Raw genomic sequence first — 23,159 nt, forward strand, 5'->3', positions numbered from 1 at the left:
GCAGCTCATGTGTGGAACGGGATTAACATAGGATATCGGGTTCCAAAATACAAAAGGAAGGCAATGTATGTAAACATTGGTTACCTAACAAAAACGGTTAACGTTATAAAATATAGCTAGTTATTAATTATATCACTTTTTAAAGGTTATCCTTTAGTCCTTTACGGAGATGGTCCCGACGTCCGCCTCGTTCTGAGTTCGGGGAGAGGCCGTCTGATGTAGGCGGTGTCGAGGCAGAAAATTACCCTAACCCTAAAATTTGCGATATGTCACAGACAGATGCTTTTACAAATATTGTGAAACAAATCCCAGAATTTTACAGGGTTAACTATTCTAATCATGTGGACTGTTTTTTGTTTTTAAATTCTAATTATTTGAAGTGTTTATTTTGTAAAATTCTAATTATTTGAACTGTTTAAAATAATAAAAAAATTTTAAATTCTAATTATTGGAACGGGTTTTTTTCTTCTTAAGTTAACAACTGGGCACTTTATTGAAGGGGTAATTTTCTGCCTCGACACCGCCTACGTCCGACGGCCTCTCCTCGAGTTCAGAACGAGGCGGACGTTGGGACTATCTCCGTAAAGGTTATCCTTTTTAAACACCATACAAAGCTTGAACAACCGGCGTTTCCGTTCTCACTTAACAAAGCGACATGATTACGTGAGGGATGGTTTTGATTTTATTTTTAAAGTTATTCTAATAATATTAGTATTTAGTTAATTTGGGTTTTCAATTTTTATAAATAAGAAATTTAATTTAATTAACTTAATTATTATAATTGTTGAAGAATAATATTTCGTTTTTTCAAGTATTATTGAAAAAAAATAAGATGAAATTTGAACTAATTTTACTGTTTATTTTTTAACAAAATAGCAAGTAAAAACAAATTTTGGTGATGATTAAACTTTTTCAGTATTTTTCGTTTTATTCATTTCGCAAAATGGGATATAAATGTTAAACTTACCAGTTAAATTGCTCCGAGAAATCAAACGAAAATGTAAGAGTAATCAAGGGAGATAACTGCTGCAATAAAAATATTTTTTTGGCTGAGACTGAGGGATATAAATATTTTTTTATCGATTATTTCCTAACGTTAAACTCTTTAGTTTAATTCACCTTTTTTATTTCAGGTTTTGCAAAATAAACAAAACGTAATACTTTAGATATAAAAAAGGTAAGTTTTACCACCAATATTGTTTCCATTAACCGGCATTTTGTTAATATATATATATATATATATATATATATATATATATATATATATATATATATATATATATATATTAGTTCCAGTTTTAGTCTTACTTTTTCAGTAATGCAAAAAAAAAATGTTACTCAACAAATTCATATTATTAAATCTCTAATTTATTAAAATTGGAAACCTAAAGTAATCGAATTCCAATATTGTTAAAATAATTTAGCATTATTACTCAAACCGGTGCATCAAGACTTCGTTTTCATAGTCTAACTCTTAGGTACGGACAAAAATGGGGGACCTAGTTTTGAAAGCCGATTTATCATAATTTTTTTTTGTAGGTTTCCGACTACTTTTTTATTATATTTGAAAGATTAAGGACTAAACTTAATTTCCAAAAGGGAAAAAATATTTGTACACGTGAAAAAAAAAGTTATGAAAATGCTACCCAATTCAGCAAAATTTTGAAGTTAAATAAATTTATTGTAGAAAATCCTTTAAAAGATTAATATTAGTTTTCTGGGTCTATTTCAAAGATAATTAGTAAAGTAAAGTCCTAAGATATTGAATTAAAAATACCTTGTTTGTACAAAACATAAATTAATTACCCCCAAAACCGAGTGATTTTTGCAAAACGTAACAAACTAAAATTTTGTAAACACGAAAATTACGAAGGCCCAAAATTTCAGGCAGTCGAAAGACTGTGAACATGACGTCATGTAATTAAAAGGGTGGAAGCTCGTTTTTTTTCCCCAGTCGCGCATCCGTACATTCCTTTTTTGAACGTTTGTATTAATTTTTGCATTTTTTAATTTAATTATTTTTCTATGTTCCTATTTTTAAATTAATTTTTTTTCTTAATTATTGTTCAATATTATATAAAATAATATGTTACGGCGAAAGTTTCACATTCTTGCGAGCAAGGAAATTATTAAAACCTTGCATATAAAAATTATGCGAAACCCGTAATTTAAAAAAAAAAAAGTAGAAATATTTTTTGTGTGAAAATATTAACTAAGCAATGCTTAATTCAATGGTGATATCGGTAGTTCAAGAAATTCATTTTTCTTCGAGTTATATAGAATTCATTAATACGGATTTAGGGGCTTTTTTCGTAATGTTCCTATAAAAATTATTTTATTTTATTTTTATTGTTACAAGGTACGATGCTTTATTTATATAAAAAAAAAAGCAAAAATAAATTCTTGCGTTTTTTATTTACTACTGAAAACCATAACTTTAGTAAAGGTATTTTTTGTTTAAACAAAGTAATACATTTCCACTCGGATTTAAATAAAAATAATTAGTTCATTATATTCCGCGGTCATCATTTGATAAATACTGAAAATTGGTTAGTTTTCTGATTTTTGGCGATTTTTTTTTTTTTTAAGTAAAGGGAGGGGTCAAAATGTTTATACATTTTGAGCATCAGCATTCATTTTGCCCGTATCTACGACTCTGTTGCAACACGGTTATTCTCGCTTTGTATAAGGTTTAAAAAGTGACACGATTATAATTCGATATATTTTATAGCATATTTTCTTTCCTTTGAGGTAGGGAGGGTGAAGGTAACTAGTGCCCGTGATTTAAAAAAAAAAAAAAAAAAATTATCACAACCGTCTTGATTTTTTTTTTTATATATAAATATTTTATTAATTACTAGTTGTCCTCATCCACTGTTGTTGGTACTTATGCAGAGAAGGTACCGTGCCGAAATAATAACGCTATTATTTAGAAACAAATTCTTAAAATGGGGAGGGGGGTATTATGTAACTAATCTGCACCTTCACCAAACAATTTCATAAACAAAAGAATTGTAAAACTTGAATTGAACTTGAAAATATTATAAAAAAAAATTCTGGTTGGTTTTATTATAGATTCGAAAAAGTTATCAAAAAAAGGCAAGATAAGTTACTTTTCTACATCAGAGAATAACTTTTTAGTGTTTTATTTTAATGTAAAATGTTTAATCAGCTCGAAAAACATACAGTGTTGATCAATGTATTTGAAAAATACAAATTGCGGCGGACTTTATGTTGAACACGTTAATTTTGGGAAAATAAGTTAAAACTAAAAAATTATACAAAATACTGTTAGAAACTCACTCAATATATGTTACCGTGACATAGGCTGACATATATTCGATATATTATATTTCATCTTCAACAGGCATTTTGTTTTACCGCTACCAGGAAGAATGAATTTATTTATTTATTTATTTTTTTGGGAAAGGAAATATCGGTAACTGAAGTTATTTTCAACATGTAACCCTTATGGAAACTCTGGATCTGTATTGTTAAGGGGGTTCATGATAGCAAATACAAACCATTCATAGATCAATTCAATTTATTGACAACAATTCTACTTACGCTAATAATAAATGTGCCAAAATCAAAATGACTCCAATTTTAATACCTGTAGAATAAAGTAATATTTGGAAGATTAATCGGGAATCGAAAAATCAGAACTTTTTGGGGTATTGGAATTGAAATCAGAAAATTTTGTGACTTTTTTTTCGATACCAAGAACAATTCTTTTTATTGGTTTTACTTTTTTTTTTTGTTTAAAACTTAATTTTCCATTGTTCATTATAATAATGAAATGATAACAATTCATTAATTTTAAACTACCAGTAAAACTAACTATAGATCATCCCCACAAGTGTATTGATATGTTCAAGAAAATATATGTGCATATTTTATCGGTTTTGTGTTAATCTGCCCTCACCCACCTAAAAAACAACAACTCTACATTTAAAATTTTAAAAAATAGAAATAGAGAAAAATATTGGATTCTATCACTAGAAATAAGATAAGTAAAACTCGGTTCTGGCATAAACATGAACCATTCCATACCCATTCAGACCTTTGCCATCTTCATGGGCTGATATATCGTCTTTACTGCGTGTGTTATCTTTAGCCTTGATTTGTGTTTCAATCAAAATTTCTCATGTACTAATGATTATGAGCAAGTATTTTTGACGCCTATATCATATATCATATATCATATATCATATCAAATCTCAACAAAGTTCTACATCCTGGATTTCCGTTTTCAACAGTTTTGCATACTTGTAGAAAAAACAATAAACATTATATTTCTTGAATCTTTTTGACTTGTGTGAATTGATAATTTCTTGTTTATATGGTAAACTGTCCCAAATATCTCTTTAAATATTTTGTATGCGCCCCACTCCATCAATTTAAATCCATAGTCCTAGATTCTCTAAAATACATTGTGTACATGTTATTTATGTTGCTTGATACTTTTACTGATCACTAAAATATCATCTACGTAGATGTACAAAAGTTCATGCAGAATTTCAACCAGATTGGCCTAGTACTTTCCGAAAAATAAAAAGTGGAACAGACAAACTAACAGACTAATATATATCAAATTTTTAGTAAATTGTTGCATTGAAGAAAAGGTTGGCATTATGGTCAAGCCTGAATTTTCCTCGTCTTATCTTTTTACTTACTAATGTAATTCATTATTAACAAGTAATTTCGTTTTTAAATTCGTTTCTCCAATAGATATATATTTTTTATGATTCTCTGATTTATTAAATAAAATTACATATTTATTCACAGGTCAGCAGTGACAATGGCGGACAATGAAAGCATGTTGCACCTATGTACAACTGAGAAATAAACTTAATCTTTTGAAGAAAGTAAATCAGTAGTTTTCAATGTATAATACTTTAAAAGAAGTGAATGTACAAAAGGAAAACTACATTATTGTTAAGTATGATTTGCTATTAGCAGGTAAAGTTGAAATGTATATGTGATAATGTAGTATGTGATATGGAGAGAAATCTAATTTAAACATTCACTTCTCTAAAATTAAAAAAAATATATGAAAAACAAGATTTTAACGTTAATTAGTAAACAATAATTATATACGTTATCATATGCTTTGATAATAGCTTACATAATTACATAACAAGAAGAATACCTGTTCCAAGTATAATTACTTGAACAGAACAGTTTTGAATCTTCAAAAGATCTTTTGCATGCAGTGGAGAGATGATGTCTGAAGATATGTTAGTGTTATTTTTCCTTTCTCTTTGCAAAACTCAATCATGTTCTGCAAAGTTAGAAACAACAATTTTCCTCGATAAAATAACCAAACTAAACCAAACACCATGAATAAATGTTTTCAGATACAAAGAACTTGAGCATAAAATCTTTTTCCCAAAATTACTGAATTTGCAATTAACTCAAAAAAGGGTTGATATGACACAAAACAAACAAACCAAACTCCATGAATGAATATTTGAAAATATAAAATACTTGAAGCATGAAACCTTTTCTAAAACTACTAGATTTGCTATAAAGTAACTTAAAAAGGGTTAGATATGTTGTAAATGAAAACAAAAATAAACCTATTGTTCTGAAGTATATGCCATCGTTTGCAGACAGTTGTGGTTTTAAAGTATACATGCACAAACGTGAGAGAGAACCCCTATCCTTGTGAAACTACTGTGGTTCATCAGCTGCAGTAACTACTCAAATAACCTGAAAAGTGTTGATGCGCCACAAAGCAAAACAACCCAACCAAACTTCATGAATAAATGTAAACACAGATAAAGCGTTTTGTGAAATTTGGGGTTTACTGTTTCCAATGAAACGGTCAAAATTGCAAATTAACATGGGAGAAAGGCCTTGTTATCCCTGTAAAACTTGTAGCTTGTCATTTACAGCACCGTCTTGTTTAAAGAAACATCTACGAACACACACTGGAGAAAAACCTTATTCATGTGAAGTGTGTAACTCGTTGTTTGCAGTGTCTTCTAATTTAAAAGTGCATATGAGAACACACACAGGAGAGAAACCATATTCTTGTGAAGTGTGTGGCTCTTCATTCATAACAGTATCGCATCTAAAGAGACACGTGCAAACACACACAGGAAACCGACCTCATTCTTGTGAAGTGTGTGGCTCAACATTTTCACAAACAAACCAGCTGAAAGTACACATGCGAACACACACTGGAGAAAGACCTTATTCCTGTGAACTCTGTCCCTCTTCATTCAACACAATAATTAACTTAAAAAGACACATACAAACACACACGGGCGAGAAGCCTCATTCTTGTGAAATATGTGGCTCATCTTTTTTACAAATGAATCAATTAAAGAAACACTTGCGAACGCACACAGGAGAAAAACCATACTCTTGTGACATATGTGGTTCAACATTTGCTGGGCTTTCTAATTTAAAAGACCATATACGAAGGCACATTGGAGAAAAGCCTTATTCATGTGTAACGTGTGGTTCATCATATTCAAAACAAACTGTGTTAAAAATACATATGCGAACACATACAGGAGAAAAACCATATTCTTGTGAAGTATGTGGCTCTTCATATGCAGCAAAACATTACTTAAGAATACATATGCGAACTCACACTGGAGAGAAACCTTATTCTTGTCAAGTTTGTGGCTCAGCATTTGCATACAGTTCCAATTTAAAAGTACATATGAAAACCCACACAAGAGAGAGAGAGGAGAGAACTTGAATGCCTACTAGACACTGTCCTCGAGTGTCTAAGGTCTCTCTGTACAAGGGTTTGTCAGAACAACCTGGCATGAGGATACTTTTTCCATAAAAGTAAACCCTGACCAAATATTCAAAATAACATAATATTCGCTGCCCAAATAAGATCTCCTCACTATGGCTAAGCCACATTAGCTTTTATGAGGAATGGTGCACCTTCTCCAAGTGATATTACCTCAGGTATTAGCCCGAAGCTGGATACTCCACCAGACTAGATAAATTCTTGTCCTGGAATCCAGTAATACCAAGAGACCAAAATGAAAGATATACTACAACATATGAAAATGGTTAACTGAAGAGAGGAAAATTGTTCTCAATTACTTTACTAACTCAGTGTTTGAGAGATAAAGAACTTAAATGGAACATTCGAATATCTATGTATCTCATATAGATTTCAAGTTTTAGCCCCAGGTTGTGGGCCCCTTGATTCTGAGAACTTCAACTGAAGTAAAATAAAACAAAAGAGAAGAAGAGAACTTGAATACCTACTAGACATTGTCCTTGAGGTTCTAAGGAAGTGGTTTTTACATGGCAGCATATTATTAGGGTTTTTTTTTATTTTCATAGCATACCTATCACAAAAAATAATTTCTAATTTAAAAGAGCATATAAGAATGCACATTGAATGCCTACTAGACAGGAGAGAATTTGAATTCTTACTATACACTATCCTCAAGTGTATAAGGTCTCTCTATACAGGGGTTTGTCAACAATCTGGCATGAGGATACTTTTTACTAGAAGTAAACCCTGACCAAATATTCAAAATCATATAGTATTCGCAGCCCAAATAAGATCTCCTTTCTATGGCTAATCCACATTAACTTTATGAGGAATGGTGCACCTTCTCCAAGTGATATTACCTCAAGCACGAAGCTGGATACTCCACCAGACTAGATAAATTCTTGTCCTTGAATCCAGTAAGACCAAGAGACCAAAACGAAAGATGTACTACAACATATGAAAATGGTTAATTGGGAAGAAGAAAATTATGTTCTCAATCTTTTTAATAACTCTGTGTTCGAGAGATAAAGAACTTTAATGGAACATTTGAATATATATGTATCTCATATAGAGTTCAAGTGTTAGCACCAGGTAGTGAGTCCCTTGATTTCTAAGAACTACGACTGAAGTAAAATAAAACAAAAGAGAAATGTCTTATTCATGAATAATAATATGTTATATGTATATTTTAATATTTAATAATATAATAATATTAATATATCTATATTGTATTATAATATATATATATTATAGTATATATATATATATATATATATATATATATATATATTATAATAATAATAATTCATGCCTACTAGACACTGTCCTCGAGTGTCTGAGGCAGTGTTTTAGATACTGACAGGCAACCCTGGGAAGAAAATACATTCGATGGATTGCACGCATGCAAATTGATTCAATGTGAAGAATTCGAGAGATTCGACCATTGTCTAACAGAATGCATAATTTGTCTCAGAAATACGTGAGAAGATATTGGCCAAAGGTTGAAACAATGGACAATGGAAATATTAAACATTCCAATAGGAAAGGAATGTTTTTATAAATAAAAACGCCACAGAGAAAAAGGGAGTCACTTGGTCACAAAGAGCGAAGCTGCATCATCATTTCTTCTCTGCCTGATATCTGACAACCACATACGCACCTTCCATGCCTTTCAGAAACATCAAAACACAAAGTAATAATTTATCATCAAAAACTAATTTGTCAGTGTGAAATAAAAGCAATATATTTTTTGTAGATCAACTGTGTTGTGATTTTTACTTCACTGTTAGTGTGTGTATATATTTGTACCAGCTGCAAATATAGATGTTAACATTTATATGGACTGGACAAACGCATTTTGAACAACCGGCCACAGCAAATATGTAACAAATGGTTCCCAACCTTTTTTTACATAGTGGCATACTATTGATATTTTTTAAATTTTTGTGGCACACTTGTCACAAAAATAATTGTTTTCTATCAATAAAGCTTTTTTGCAATAAAATTTAAAAAAAAAAACAAAGATTAATTATATACAAATTAATCTTTGTTTTTTTTTTTTAATTTTATTGCAATATGTCTAGTAGGCAATTTTTATTCACATTAATAAACATCTGCATAAAAATTGGGTCTGAATTATTCAGTTTTGATACCGATTCCAGATATTCTGAAAAACTGATATTTTGATTATTTGTCCTATAAAAACCATAAACATGTGAAACGCTTTGATTTCAGAAATTTGGCGATTTTGAATTGAGCAATGCCATCATTTTTAAAACATTAAATACCTTTATTAAACAAAATTAAATTAAGTAGCATTATTATAGTAATATGTTGTGGTAAGTGGTTGGTAACCACTGGTCTAAAATCTCTCTGTATAGGAGTTTTTCAGGATAATCTGGCATGAGGATATTTCCTTACAAGTAAACCCTGTCTAAATATTCAAAATAACATAGTAGTCGGCTACCCACATAAAATCAATTTGGTATGGCTACCCACATTGGCTTATACAATGATTAGTGCACCTTCTCTAAATGATATTGTCTCTAGAAAAAAACACAAAGCTAGGTACTCCACCAGACTAGATAAATTCTTGTTCTAGAATCTGGTAAGACCAAGAGATGATAAGAAAGCTATGGTATAATGTAATTAAGTGGGATTACAATTTGTGTTCCTTTATTATCCCAACGTTTAAAAGATGAAAAGAGAAATGTAATGGAATATTCAAATATCTGTGCAATGAAATAAAAGGGAAGTATGTGGTTCATCATTTTTTTAATATACTTCATTTAAAGAGGTGCATACAAACACAAGATAACCAAATCTAATCTTGTTAAGTATATGTAATGTTAACGTGCAATGCTGCATGTTTAGCATGAGGATTCCAGCTGAGAGTAGAGTACTCTTCGAAATAATGTCTGTCCAGATATGAACCTCTATAGGCAGTAGGATCCTTATGTGCATACATAAAGCTCGCTATTATTTTTGAAGTGGATCGCTGGGTGGTCTACACAAAATATATATTCCAGTAGAGCATCAAGGGAAGTCAATTGGTTTTTGGTGGTTCTCAGAAACAGATGGTCTGTTTGTGTTTAGTAGTGTTTGGACGATTAGTGGGGGGGGGGTGTCGGAATCTGAAAGATTTAAGCCTAATGTCTGATTTCAAAAAAATTTGAACTTAACTGTCTATTGCTGGTACTAATGATAAAGTGACGAATATTTATTATTTTCAAGCTAAGGGTAAAATTAAAATCTACACACCATAATATAAAAGTACAATTTAAATTTAATTTTGTGTAAAAAAAAACACACAACCAAAAACAACAACAAAAAATGTTTCCGGTCTTTCATCATTGACAAATCTTATAAGAGGTGACTAAGTGTAAAAGAATTATTTTTTCAATGAATTTATGAATCTTCATACTTTCATAGTTCTAGGTTTAGTATGTGTTTATATATCTGTATGCATACAATTAATTCCTAAACTATTGCATTGATCATCTATTTTGAAAGATAGCTGCTAGGTGTAAAAGGTCATAATGTGGGTTATATTTAGCTGTAATTTTATGCAAAAGAGATAAAGAAGGGATGGAAGTATCTTATGAACACTCACATATCTCTAATTTTTGTTAACTTTTAACAATAGTTATGAAGCATCAACTGATAAATATTTCCTAAATTTTAGTTTCTTTCATGTTATTTAAGAGTTTAAAAGAGGGGCATAATATGGGTAGAACCTTCTATTCAAAAATTCAAATGTTTCAGATTTGCATTAAATTTGACCTATAGTCATAAGACACTCATTAAGCAAGATTACCTGAATTTCAGTTTATTCTTAAGTTTAAGCTTTAAATTCTAAATATTTTCTAGAATCAAAATCATGTAATAAATTTTGATGTAATACTGCTGAGTTCTTAGAATTTGCACAACGAGTCTTGTAAACGATGTTTATAATAACGATATCATGCGAATTGAAGAAATAACTATACTTCAATATGAAGATGGCTGACGATTTCGAAATAAGTTAATCGATTGTCAAACATCGTTTAATAGCCAATTCTTGTGAAATTCTTGGAAGTGTGAAATTTGTAATTTACCATTTTTGCATTGAACAGTTATTTGCTGTCAATTTATGGTTGGAAATTGATATGTTCAAAAGAGTGATTTCATCATTCAGTCCAAAAAAAAAAAAAACTTTTTTAGCAAAGCAAACTTTATTTTTGAATAATTATCTTTATAATTTATAAGTGAAGTAAGGATTTCTTTCAGTTTTTATATAAAATTCGAACTCAGCGGCCATTTTCCTTTTAGGCCACTTTGTTTCCACATAGCTGTCCTAGTTTGAAAGTTTGTTTCAATAAAGTTCTGTGATCTTTTTCGCCTACAGTTTTTCTATTAGGTTGATGCAAAAATAATGTCGTTTTTGACGTTTAAACTTCAAAAATATCATAACTCCTTTCATATTAAACTTTATTAATCAAAATAAAAACCATCAGAATCGACACATTTTTGCCAACGAGAAACAAGTTTGTTTATCCCATTAGCATAGAAATCCAGAGTTCTGGAAGCGATGAAGTCATTGGAGGCCGATTCAGCATCATCTCGGTTTTTGAAGCATTTTTCGCACAGCAAGTTGTCGAGATGTTTGATAAAGTGATAATCGGTGGGCGAAAGGTCCGGTGAATATGGTGGATGAGGCGCAGTTTCGTAGCCCAATTCGTTCAGCTTCTTCAGAGTCAGTTAAGCAACATGCGGGTGAGTGTTGTCATAGAGAAGAATTGGTTCCTTCATATTGGCCAATCTCTGACAAATACATTGCAGCTTCCGGTGCATTTCGTCAATTTGTCAGCAGTACTTCTCTGCCATAATCATTTCGCCTGGATTCTAGAAGCTGTGATGGATGAGGCCTGCCACAGACCACCAAAGATTTACCAGAACCTTTTTGCTGCAATTTAGGCCTCGGGATATGTTTGTGAAGCTTCTTCGGCATCCAATCACTGTGCCGAATGTCGTCAGTTGTCATAGAGGATACACTTTTCATCACACATCACAATCCGCTTGAGAAATGGGTCGTTTTTGTTGACACCACAAAACGATGATTATTTTGGATTATTGTTCAATTCATGTGGTACCTATTTATCCAACTTTTTTTACTTCTCTATTTGCTTTAAATGGTGAACAACTGTTGAGTGGTCGACCTCGAGTTTAACAGCAACTTCACATGTGGTTTTGCAAGGATCGACTTCAATTAATGCTTTCAAATGTTTGTTATCAACTGCAGTCGACCAGCCGAGACCATTTTCATCTTCAAGGCTCTCGTCACTATTGTGAAATTTCTTGAACCACTGTTGTGCCACACGTTCGTTAGTGGTTCTTGGGCCAAACGCATCATTGATATCATGAGCTGTCTCGGCAGCTTTTTGGCCTAGTTTGAACTGAAACAAGAAAATCGTGCAAATTTTAATTTTGTCCATGCTGTTTAAAAGCCTGCAAAAAATTGAATGAATAGATTTAGAACAGTAACAAATAACATAATTCAAATTCATGCTTCAAAATGATATATAATATGGCTATATATCTCAATGAATTAATTCAGAAATCATATATAAAAGTAACGTGTGAGAAAACGATATTGTTTTTGCACCAACCTAACAGTTGATTTAAACTATCTGTTGCACGTGTGCGTCTCCATGGTACACTTTTATCTAACTCAACCTCCCATTCTCTCCACGGCCTGTTTTATGTGTTTGGTATAGTCTCATTTGCATAGAAATGGCGGGAGTCTGCATTACTCGTGTGTGACCATTAAGCACAAAAGCAACTGTGAGTTGACATTTTTTCTAGTCAAGCGACCAAACCTTACCAAGCACATACACGCTTGTCAGATAAGTCACGATTTCCTACAACCATGAAGCGAATAGATGAAATGAATTGTACACTGCTTTTGATTGAGACAACTGTCCACACATGTCATTGCTTTATGTGTTTTGTCTGCACCAATAAAGAAACTGTGACTTTACCAAAAAATGGTCAAAATCAATACAAACCTAGGAAAATTGTGAGGTAAATAAATAGTCAAGATAGTCCTGTAATCCTTATCGTCTGAAATAAGTTATTCTATCAACATGCATGCTTATATTCTTGTTCTTGTTCATAGATAAGAGTGTGTACTTTATTTGTCCAACAATTGTTTATTGTTCACTGACAATGAACAAGACTTGAAAGACAAAACAGAATTACACAATAATAATCCTCTACTTTTTCTAAGCAATCACTGATAGCATTCGAATGTTCTTTGCATGATACAATTAGCGAAATTTTTTCTAGTCACCAGTGGTATCTGGTGCATATACAGGGTGTCCAAAAAGTCACTGAAGAGTTTTGAACTTAAATAGATTCTTTATTTTTGATGATATCTTTCTGTAATTTTAACACAATCTGACTAAGACATTGGGAAATGTAATTTTTAAAAATGCAAAATTCAAACAATCTTTATTTATGAAAAATAATGTCTTTTAAGTATTATCCATTTTCCGCTTCGCATATTTCTGCTCTTTCCAAAACATTATAAATGACAGATTGTAGAATCTCTGGATGGTGATTTAACTCACTTATTTCATTCTGCAGGCTGGCAGACCTTGAAATGTCAAACACCAAACCTTGCAAGAATTGAAGGAAAACATGAGGAATGATCAACAGTAACTTAAACGGTGCAAATTTAAAGAAATTGTATGCAATTCTATGAAACAAATTTGAACATGGTCATAGCGACAAGCCTCACGTTGACAAAAGCGGACTTTTACAAGCAGCTGTCACAGATGGACATATTCAAAATCTTCACTACTTCACATTTTCTAATATACAATTTATCGTCACAGATGGACACACATAAAAGAAGTCTTCTTTTATTTTGATAAACTTTTTTTTAGTTTTCAGAAGAAAACCAAACGACGGGGTATTTGTAGCAGACGGATTTGCAAAAAACACAAGCAGGAGCAAATTCTTGCGGCTGGAGATTTTTAAATACACTTCCTTTCTGGCTTGTCCAATCAGAAGTCATCTCTCAGTCATGTGACCAAGTTTATAAAACGTTAAATCAGCAACACACTCCCTCTTTCTTCCCAGATCAACAATTCCATGTAGAACGGACCTGCTGCCCTCAACTTCTCTCTTGGCATTCAGCAAGCCAACACCCGGCCTACAGGCCTGGGGTTCGACTATAATGGAATACAAACAAGACAACATGGCTATCTCTACATGTGTGATACTATAAAGTGGCCCTGGGGTGGATTTGAGCCACTAAGTGCTGAGATGGGGGAAATAGACAAAGGAAGAGGAAGTAGCTTAGAATAAACAAAGAAATCGAGGATATCCTACAATCAATAATAGATAGGAAATAGCTTAGAATAAACAGAGAAATCGGAAATATCCTACAATCAACAATAGATAGGAAATAGCTTAGAATAAAAAAGAAATCGGAAATATCCTACAATCAACAATAGATAGGAAATAGCTTAGAATAAAAAAGAAATCGGAAATATCCTACAATCAACAATAGATAAGAAATAGCTTAGTATAAACAAAAAAATCGGAAATATCCTACAATCAACAATAGATAGGAAATAGCAAACAATAGCAATAGAAACCTACTGATAAAACAGGGAAGGGCAGCTTCCGGTAGCCAGGGTGGGGTGGGCGACCTGGGAGAGCAAGACAGAGGAGATAGGCAGTTGAGATCTAGATGCGCTAGACAGCGGATGGGAGTTGATAATGACTACAGTTGAACAGTTATAGAGTTGACTGTGAAATAGAGTCGTGGACAATTTTTAGAGTTGACTGTGAAACAGAGATAGACGAATGTAACATCAATAGGACAGGGAGAAGACACACACACACTCACAAGTCCAACAGTCAATTTATATGTGAACATTGGCGTTTGTGTTTTTCCTTTCTTTGTTCATATTTGTACTTTTGTGAAACCACGCGTACATCCTCACCGACTTATTAAAGGAAGCATCATTTTTTTTTATGTATGTGTTCTTTGTCATTGCATGGCAGAAGAAATAGTAAGGTTTATTTTTGATTCTGAAATTTAATGAGAGAATCTTTCTGAACTGAGGAAGTACTGTTCCTTGAAAAAAAAAAGACAAAAAGGAGTTAAATTTCTTCTTAGAATAAATCAGATCCAATTAAGGGTAAATCTTTTCCATGCAAATATGTTCGAGTCGATTGTCAGGTAGTTATCCTGCTCGGTTCGAAAAAGTACATTTGAGTGGTGAAAACATAGTTTTCCTTTTTAGACAGGTTGTACATGTTTGCGCCATGTTGCTTGAAAAGAGAAAAAGAGGCAGTTGATTTTCGCGCAGTGTCTTTTATATCCCTTGGGTTGCTCCAGTGAGGCTGTCAGAAAAGATTTGAGAAATGTGTTTTTCTTCGAGCGCTAATTGGACTGAAAATGGATACCTTCTGTCACGTGGTATGCTCTGTTTTACGTTTGCATGAAAAGACAAAATTTTACTTTTTATCTCCACAGAATTTGTGTGGGTGTATACGGCAAATGTTATTTATTTATTTTAATGTCTCTTGTGTACCACTACAACTTCAACAAGTATCCACTGAACACTTTGCTATTTCAACAAGCCTGTCTAATCTTTAATATACGTCTCCACACATAAACTCTTTTAACGACTAGCCCTTTTTCTATAAACTTACTAATGAAGGTAGCCAATAAAGTCGTTTATTAAATGTTAGAATAAGGCTTTTTTTCTTGTCTTTCATTTCTACATGATTAATTATAAATAATTATTTTAATACCTACAGACACTAGTGTTTCGTGCTTATGCAATCATCAGTGCAAGAGGTGACAATTGTCGGAATTTTATCTTGCTTCCAGATAAATTCGACGCTAAAGTAACTAACCTGAAAAAAAAATGACAGCATAGAATAAAAATGAGGGAGGGGGGAAGAATAAAATATAAAGGTCTTGCTTTGAAACGAAGAAGAGATTTTATTCACAATAAAATTAGTTGCAAATTTTTCCCTTTGCGGGCATTAAACTTATGAAACTGCAAAGTAACATGTAATGAAAAAAATAACACTGGTTCTTATAATGAAGATGTTGTATCCATGAACGAATACAGTAATAAGATTCAAAATAGTATCTCCTAATCACACTCGCATATGAAATAAATTTTAGGAGCATACTCACAAATTGAAAGCCAGTCAGGCACGTGCCTTTTTTTTTTTTTCGTTTAAAGTCCTTTTAGAATTTTCTCTCCCTCCATGTTTGCGTGCAAACCGTAGACACGCAGATGGATTTCAGCAGCATGCCTCGTCGCTTGCCCAGGGTTTTCTTTGCCGGGTTTTCTTCTTTGTAGGAGGTTCCAAAATTCCTTGTCACATAAAATAAATCTATTTTTAAAATAATTTCACTCCTTCTAAAATACGTGCAAAACCGTAGCCACATAAATAGTTTTCAGAAGCATGTCTCGTCACATACCCGGGGTATTTTTGCTGGGTTTTCTTCTTTGAAGGAGGCTCGCCAAAATTCCATTTTCAGCGGCGGGCAATGAAACAAACGTTCAATCTCCACGTCGGCAAAATTTCAAAAGAGGTCGAAATTGGCGCTGGGCTCGTGACGTCACCATGGAGCTAGCATTTCCCTTTTCTCCAAATTAAAGGGAGTTTCGTACAAACCCAAAATGTATGAAACTAAGAATCCAAAAAGATACAAAATAAAAAAAATCAAATACAAGAACCAGATAAAAAAATAATAAATGTAAATGGGGGAGGGGAGGCACCATTATTGGTACAAAAAAATTCTAACACAATCAACGCTGGTCAAAGAATTCGAACTTGCCATGAAGCCATTTTTTACCCTATTAGCAAGGAGCATATGCCAGGGCAACCATTCACCGTCACAAAATTAAGGGAAATTTTAACATTAATGAAGCTTAATGTTTAATACAGACGGTCTTGGGGTAATCAAGTAACAAGAAGTCACAATTTCAACACAAGACCAGCTGACCAACTTTTTCAATTTCCGAGACAGTGTTCAACTTGGAGAATTTTTATTTCTTAAAGGGGCGACATGGGTATTTTTTCTAGTGGTAGAAATCCACCCAATATATGTCAGCGTGATATTTATTGGGTAAGTTTCTACCAGTGTTTTGTTAAATTTTTGGTTTTTGAGGGATTAGAGATTCCCCAGATGACCGTTTCGTGTTAGCCAATTTTTCTTGTTCTTACTTAATAGGTAAATGCAAAATGAATGCCGATGCTCAAAATGTTTACACATTTTGATCCCTCACTTTACTTAAAAAATTCACCAAAAATCGGGAAATCAACTAATTTTCATGAAATTTTCAGCATTTATCAAATAATGATCACCAGAAGATAAGGAACTCGTTATTTTTATTTGAATCTTAGCTGAAATGTATTGTTTTGTTTAAACAAAAACACTTTTACTAAAGTTATGATTTTCAGTAGTAAAAACGATTAATGAATCTATTTTTGCTTTTTTTTATATATAAATAAAGCATCGTAAATTGAAACAAAAATCTGTACTAATGAAATCGATATAACTCGAAGAAAAATTAATTTCTCGAATTACCGATGTTATCATTGAATTAAGCATTGTGTATTAAATATTTTCACACAAAAAAATTATATATATTAATTTTTATTTATTGCAGACTATTATTTTCATCTTTATTAGTTGTTTCACGACGTTTCGGCCAACTATTCCTCTGGCCTTCGTCAAATGGTAACCGCAACGGATAGGAACTTTGAATCTCCTAACTGCATTCTCAGCAATCACTGCCATCCGTAGTTGTTGTCGTCTCACCACGTTTTGGCCAAGTAAGCCTCTGGCCGGCTTTGGGTAGGATTGAAACCGCTATCTTCAGACACTGCTCATCTGGAACCATAGAGATTCAATATCTCTATCAACTGCGCCACGGGCCCTGAAGGGCGATCAAGGTTGAATTTTTGATCTTATAAATCCACGTTTGTTTATTATCTGATCTTCCATGGTCGGGTTCATACCAAATGGTATATATATTATTTTAATTGGAATTCATTATTGAGATGAGTATTATTTATATTAATTTTTATTTATTGCGGACTATTATTCTCATCTTTATTTGTTGTTGTTTCATGACGTTTCGGCCAACTATTCCTCTAGCCTTCGTCAGGTGGTAACTGTGATGGATAGGAACTGTTGAAATTTTTAATAGAGAAATAATTTTTATTTATTTTTTTATTCATACCCATTCAACATCTCCGCATTTGGGTCAAGGAATGCATTCCTTGACCGGCAGGTCACTTCTATTATCATTATCATCAGCATCAGTATAGTTCACTTTCTAGCAGCCGGCTCCACTCCTACCCTCTGAGAGGAGGAGGAGGAGGAGAAGGAGGAGGAGGAGGATGGGCTTTTTGCCCGTTTTCGTCAGTTTTAACCTAGCCGGCCAAGAAGTAGGACGCTATTCGGCTCTGTCAAAAAGGGATTCTTGACGTTAAATTCTACGGATTTTTTCTCTCCTCCTTTGGAGAAAGACGTTTGTTTAGAACTGTCAACGTTAGTTTATTCTCAGTCATTATAAGACAACTAGGTCTTACGATTATTAAGATTAATACCGGTTATTAAAAGACAAACGAGTCTTACAATTGGTAAATTATTATTTTCAAAGGATTAACGAAGGAAACAACCGTGTGTTGAGTTCTTTTCTAAGAAGAACAAAATTTAATTTCGCCGACGAGACGAGCAGAATATCGCCCCTAGAAAGCAAATCCTCTCTTTGAAAGATTTTTCAACCGAAGTTTCCTTCAGAAAGGAAATTTTCCATAATACGAGAATTTACCCCATATTTGTACACATAAAGCCTACCAAAGCGGCTTTCTGGTCTTCTCTCCCCTTTGAATTAAAAGGTACCTGGAGCCTTCACAGAGGGAAAATACTTCTTTCTCCCATTTTAGGTCAAAGAAACCTTTTGTTTGTCCTTTCGAAAAAAAAAAAAAGAACATTTTGTCAAAGAAAGACTGAACATTTTGTTAAAAGGACTGAATTCAAAACAAAGACTGTTTTCCGTTTTTTTTTATATGTTCTTTTCTTTCAGCCTTTCTTGCAAGTAAGGATTGACGTCTTTTTTTGTATTTTTTATATGTATTTTTAAATGTTTCCTTAAGGGTTTTTTTAAACCCCAGCCTTGGGAAATAAAGGCAACGATAATTTTTTGTTTTAATAAACTTGGATCATTTTGAACATATTTGGGTCTGTATTTCTTTGCTCATTTCCATTAGTTACTCTTTCCGAGAAATTTGCTCTAAATGCTTTTTTTCCCCCTTTTTTTTTCTTTTCTTTTTGTTACCATGAAAAACGGATTTTGATGACGAACCCAAATTTCCGTTGGAACTTCGAATCTCCTAACTGCATTCTCAGCAATTACTGCCATCCGTAGTTGTTGTCGTCTCACCACGTTTTGGCCAAGTAAGCCTCTAAATAAAATTTAATATAAATAATACTCATCTCAATAATGAATTCCAATTAAAATAATATATACCATTTCGGTACGGACCCGACCATGGAAGATAAGATAATAAATAAACATGGATTTATAAGATCAAAAAATCCAACCATGATCGCCCTTCGGGACGCGTGGCGCAGTTGATAGAGACGTTGAATCTCTATGGTTCCAGATGAGCATTGTCTGAAGATTTCAATCCTACCCAAAGCCGGCCAGAGGCTTACTTGGCCAAAACTTTACAGGCTTACTTGGCAAAATTACAGCGCTTGTCCATAACTTCAACCCATAAGAAAACAAAAAATTAAGAAAAACCTTTAATAATATACGTATCCGTGACAAAAAAGAAAATATCGTATATTAAAAATCACGTAAATTAATCAAGTGGTTTTATTTTATAAAGAAAATCAGTTTTTAAACGAATTCGAGTTTTTCCAGTGCCATCTTTCTATGCTTGATAAAATATCCCAAAAGTTTAAATTATTTGAAATTTTGTTTTGTCTGCATTGAGAGACCGACGATCGTCGTTTAGCTATAAAATTTGATTATTTTGTTTTTAATAAAACTACTTGATCAATTTTAATTTATTTTTGGGGTACAATATTTTCTTACGTACATCAAGAAGATTTAAGAAGAATGGGGGTTTTTTTTTTTTCATCAGAATCTATCTTTTGGTAACAATAAATGAAAGTAAAAAAAGAAGAAAATCAAAGGAGCAATTTAAAAAAAAAATGACTAAAATTCAGTTCCTAAATTTAAGACGCCGGAAGTGGACTTGGTTTTACTAAATATGGAACGGAAGTCATTAAGCATAAAATGAAATATGAAACCATATGGAAAACTTCGTTTTATAATGAAACAATTAAATAATAATAAACTTTTTTTCTATTTTTTTTTAGATTTCTATAAATATTTTTTTTAATATTTAAAATGTATTCAATTGGAAATATTTTATTTCAAAAAAGTAATTTAAATTTTCATAGTTTACATTTCTAAAAGTTTTCTTTCATACATATTTTTTTAATTCTTAGAATGTTTTTCACAAATTTTATCACATAATTTTGTCATAAACGATGTATTAGGTTGGTGCATAGAGAATGTCGTTTTCTTAGATATGTTACTTTTATATACAATTTCTGAATTAATTCATTAGCCATGTTATATATCATTTTGAAGCACGTTTTTCATTCTATCGAATTGTCTTATTCGTTCCCGTTCTCAATCTCTTCATTCAGTTTTTTGTAGGCTTTTCGACAGCATAGACTAAATTCAAATCCGTACGATTTTCTTGTTTCAGTTCAAACTAAGCCGAAAATCTGCCAAGACAGCTTGTGATATAAATGATGCATTTGGCCCGGAAACCACTAATGAACATGTGGAACAATGGTGGTTCAAGAAATTTTGCAATTGTGATAAGAGCCTCAAAGATGAAGACCGTTGCGTTGCGGCCGGCTGATTGTAGTTGATAATAAACATTTGAAAGCCTTAATTAGAGCCGATCCTTGCAAAACACCCTGAGAAGTTGCTGTTAAACTCAGGGTCGACTATTCAACAGTCTTTGCTATTTAAAGCAAATAGAAAATTAAAAAAAGTTGGATAAATAGGTGCTGCATGAATCAAACAATTATCAAAATATCGTTGTTTTGAAATGTCTTCTATGCTCCTTCTGCGCAACAAAAACAACACATTTCTCGAACGGATTGTGATGTGTGATGAGAAGTGGATCCTCTACAACAACCGGCGACATTCAGCATAGTGGGTGGATGCTGGAGAAGTTCCACAACACATCCCGAATCCGAAATTGCACCAAAAATGGTTATGATGACTGTTTGGTGGTCTGCAACCGGTCGCATTCATCACAGCTTCTTTAATCCAGGTGAAACAATTATGGTAGAGTACTCCAACAAATTGATGAAATGCACCAGAAGCTTCAGTGTATATGCTTGAGATTGGTCAATATGAAGGGACCAATTCTCCTCCATGATAACGCTTGCCCGCATGTTGCTCAACTGATCCTGCAGGAACTGAATGAATTGGGCTGTGAGACTCTGCCTCATCCGCCATATTCACCAGACCTCTTGCCCACTAATTATCACTTTTTCAATCATCTCGACAACTTCCTGCTCAAAAAATTCTTCAAAAGCCGAGATGGTGCCAAATTGGCCTTCAATGACTTCATCGCTTCCAGAACTCTGGATTTCTATGCTAATGGGATAAATAAACTTGTTTCTCGTTGGCAAAAATGTGTTGATTCTAATGGTTCTTGTTTCGATTAATAAAGTTTAATATGAAAAGAGTCATAATCTTTTGAAGTTGAATGTAAAAACCGGCGTTATTTTTGCACCAACCTTAATCTCATAAAACAAAGCAGGTACCTTCATTGAATTTCGAAACTGAAACTTTCTTAACACATGTAAATAATAAAATGTTATTCCTGGAAACTCAATACTCTTCTAGTTAATATCATAGAGACCCATATAATCAAGAGATTCATCATAAATAACTCAAAAGACTATTTATGAATAAACATCAATTCATTGACAAGCAATCCTACATGTGCTAATATTAAATGTTATCATAGATTAGAGTCTACAGTGTCAGTTTATGTTTTGGCACTTTGTCTTGAAGCCCGGATGCTTCCCAATTTTTCTTACTGTGAAACAAAATAGCAAAAATCCATGGTACACAAGTTTAGCATCATTCTATTCCACAATGAAAGTAATAAAACATTTCTAATCGATGATTATGGAACTGTTAATTTTAACAGCCCCATTTTTCTGAAGACAAGAATTTATATGTTATAATCCCATAAACTAACTACTATCTTTATTTAATAAATGACATATAGCACGAAGGCCACTTGGGGGTAGTCAATGGAACAATATCGTAATAATCATTAGTAGTGGAAATTTGGTAAATTGGATTACTTAAGGGGTTGGACTTGAAGATGACGATAATGATTACTTAAGGGGGCGGTTTATCAAGAACTTATTATGTTGGACTTGTAGACAACTATATTGTAGTTAGCTGGAAAGCAGGAAAACAGAGTTACACAAGCGTGCAGTTCTAAGAAAAAAGCTTTGTTCATGGAATCTACTTTTAAGTTTAGACACAGATAAAGAGTGGGGGAAATTATTTATCGTGGTTTCAGGTAGATGAGTGTTTTTTTGTGAAAGTTTAGCAAGGAGGGAGGCATAGATGGGAGCTCAGACAAGCTCTAGCCATGAAAATAGCAATAAAGAATAGACAAGCTCCCAACGTTTCTTCTGTGGGAAAGAGGTTGCAGGGAAGAGAAAAGAGCACCCCTACTAAGCTAAAAAATCTATTTTGAACTCTGTCAAGGTATGATAAAATGCTTCTAGCAGCTCTTGCTCAGATGTGGCAACAGTACTCCATCCTAGAAAGTACTTGGTTCTTATATTAATATTTTTGTATTCAAGTTTATACAAACAAATTATTTTATGTTTTATTATTTAAAATCTCTTAATTATTTGGAAAGACAATGGATCAAAATGAAAGGTTTTTATGAATCCTTATGGAATGTTTCTTAATACCTACATTTTTTTATTTTCTTCAGTAATAATTATGTATCAAATACTTTGCTATTATCCATATATATATATATATATATATATATATATATATATATATATATATATATATATATATATATATATGCATTGATATGATTACATGATTTAATTTTTTGAATTAATTTCTTTTAATATGTGTGTGATATATATTTTGCATGATTCTGTCATTTGATAAAAACATTTATTTATTTACAGGAAGCGGTGAAAAGAGTGACTAAAAGAGTGCTGTATATATATATATATATATATATATATATATATATATATAATTATTTACTATAATAA

At 32.4% G+C, this 23,159-nt stretch overlaps 1 long non-coding RNA gene across 1 annotated transcript; it reads left to right on the plus strand.

Annotated features, from left to right (window-relative positions):
- Positions 1-459: 459 nt before the first annotated feature.
- LOC145296893 (uncharacterized) lies at positions 460-8,512 on the plus strand. The gene is made up of 3 exons (XR_013870067.1): positions 460-663; positions 1,134-1,177; positions 4,789-8,512. It is a non-coding gene; the product is annotated as an uncharacterized LOC145296893 (long non-coding RNA).
- Positions 8,513-23,159: the final 14,647 nt, after the last annotated feature.

The sequence above is a fragment of the Euprymna scolopes genome, chromosome 2, assembly GCF_053919585.1.
Source record: "Euprymna scolopes isolate OS-2025 chromosome 2, ASM5391958v1, whole genome shotgun sequence".
Taxonomy (NCBI): Eukaryota; Metazoa; Mollusca; class Cephalopoda; order Sepiida; family Sepiolidae; genus Euprymna; species Euprymna scolopes.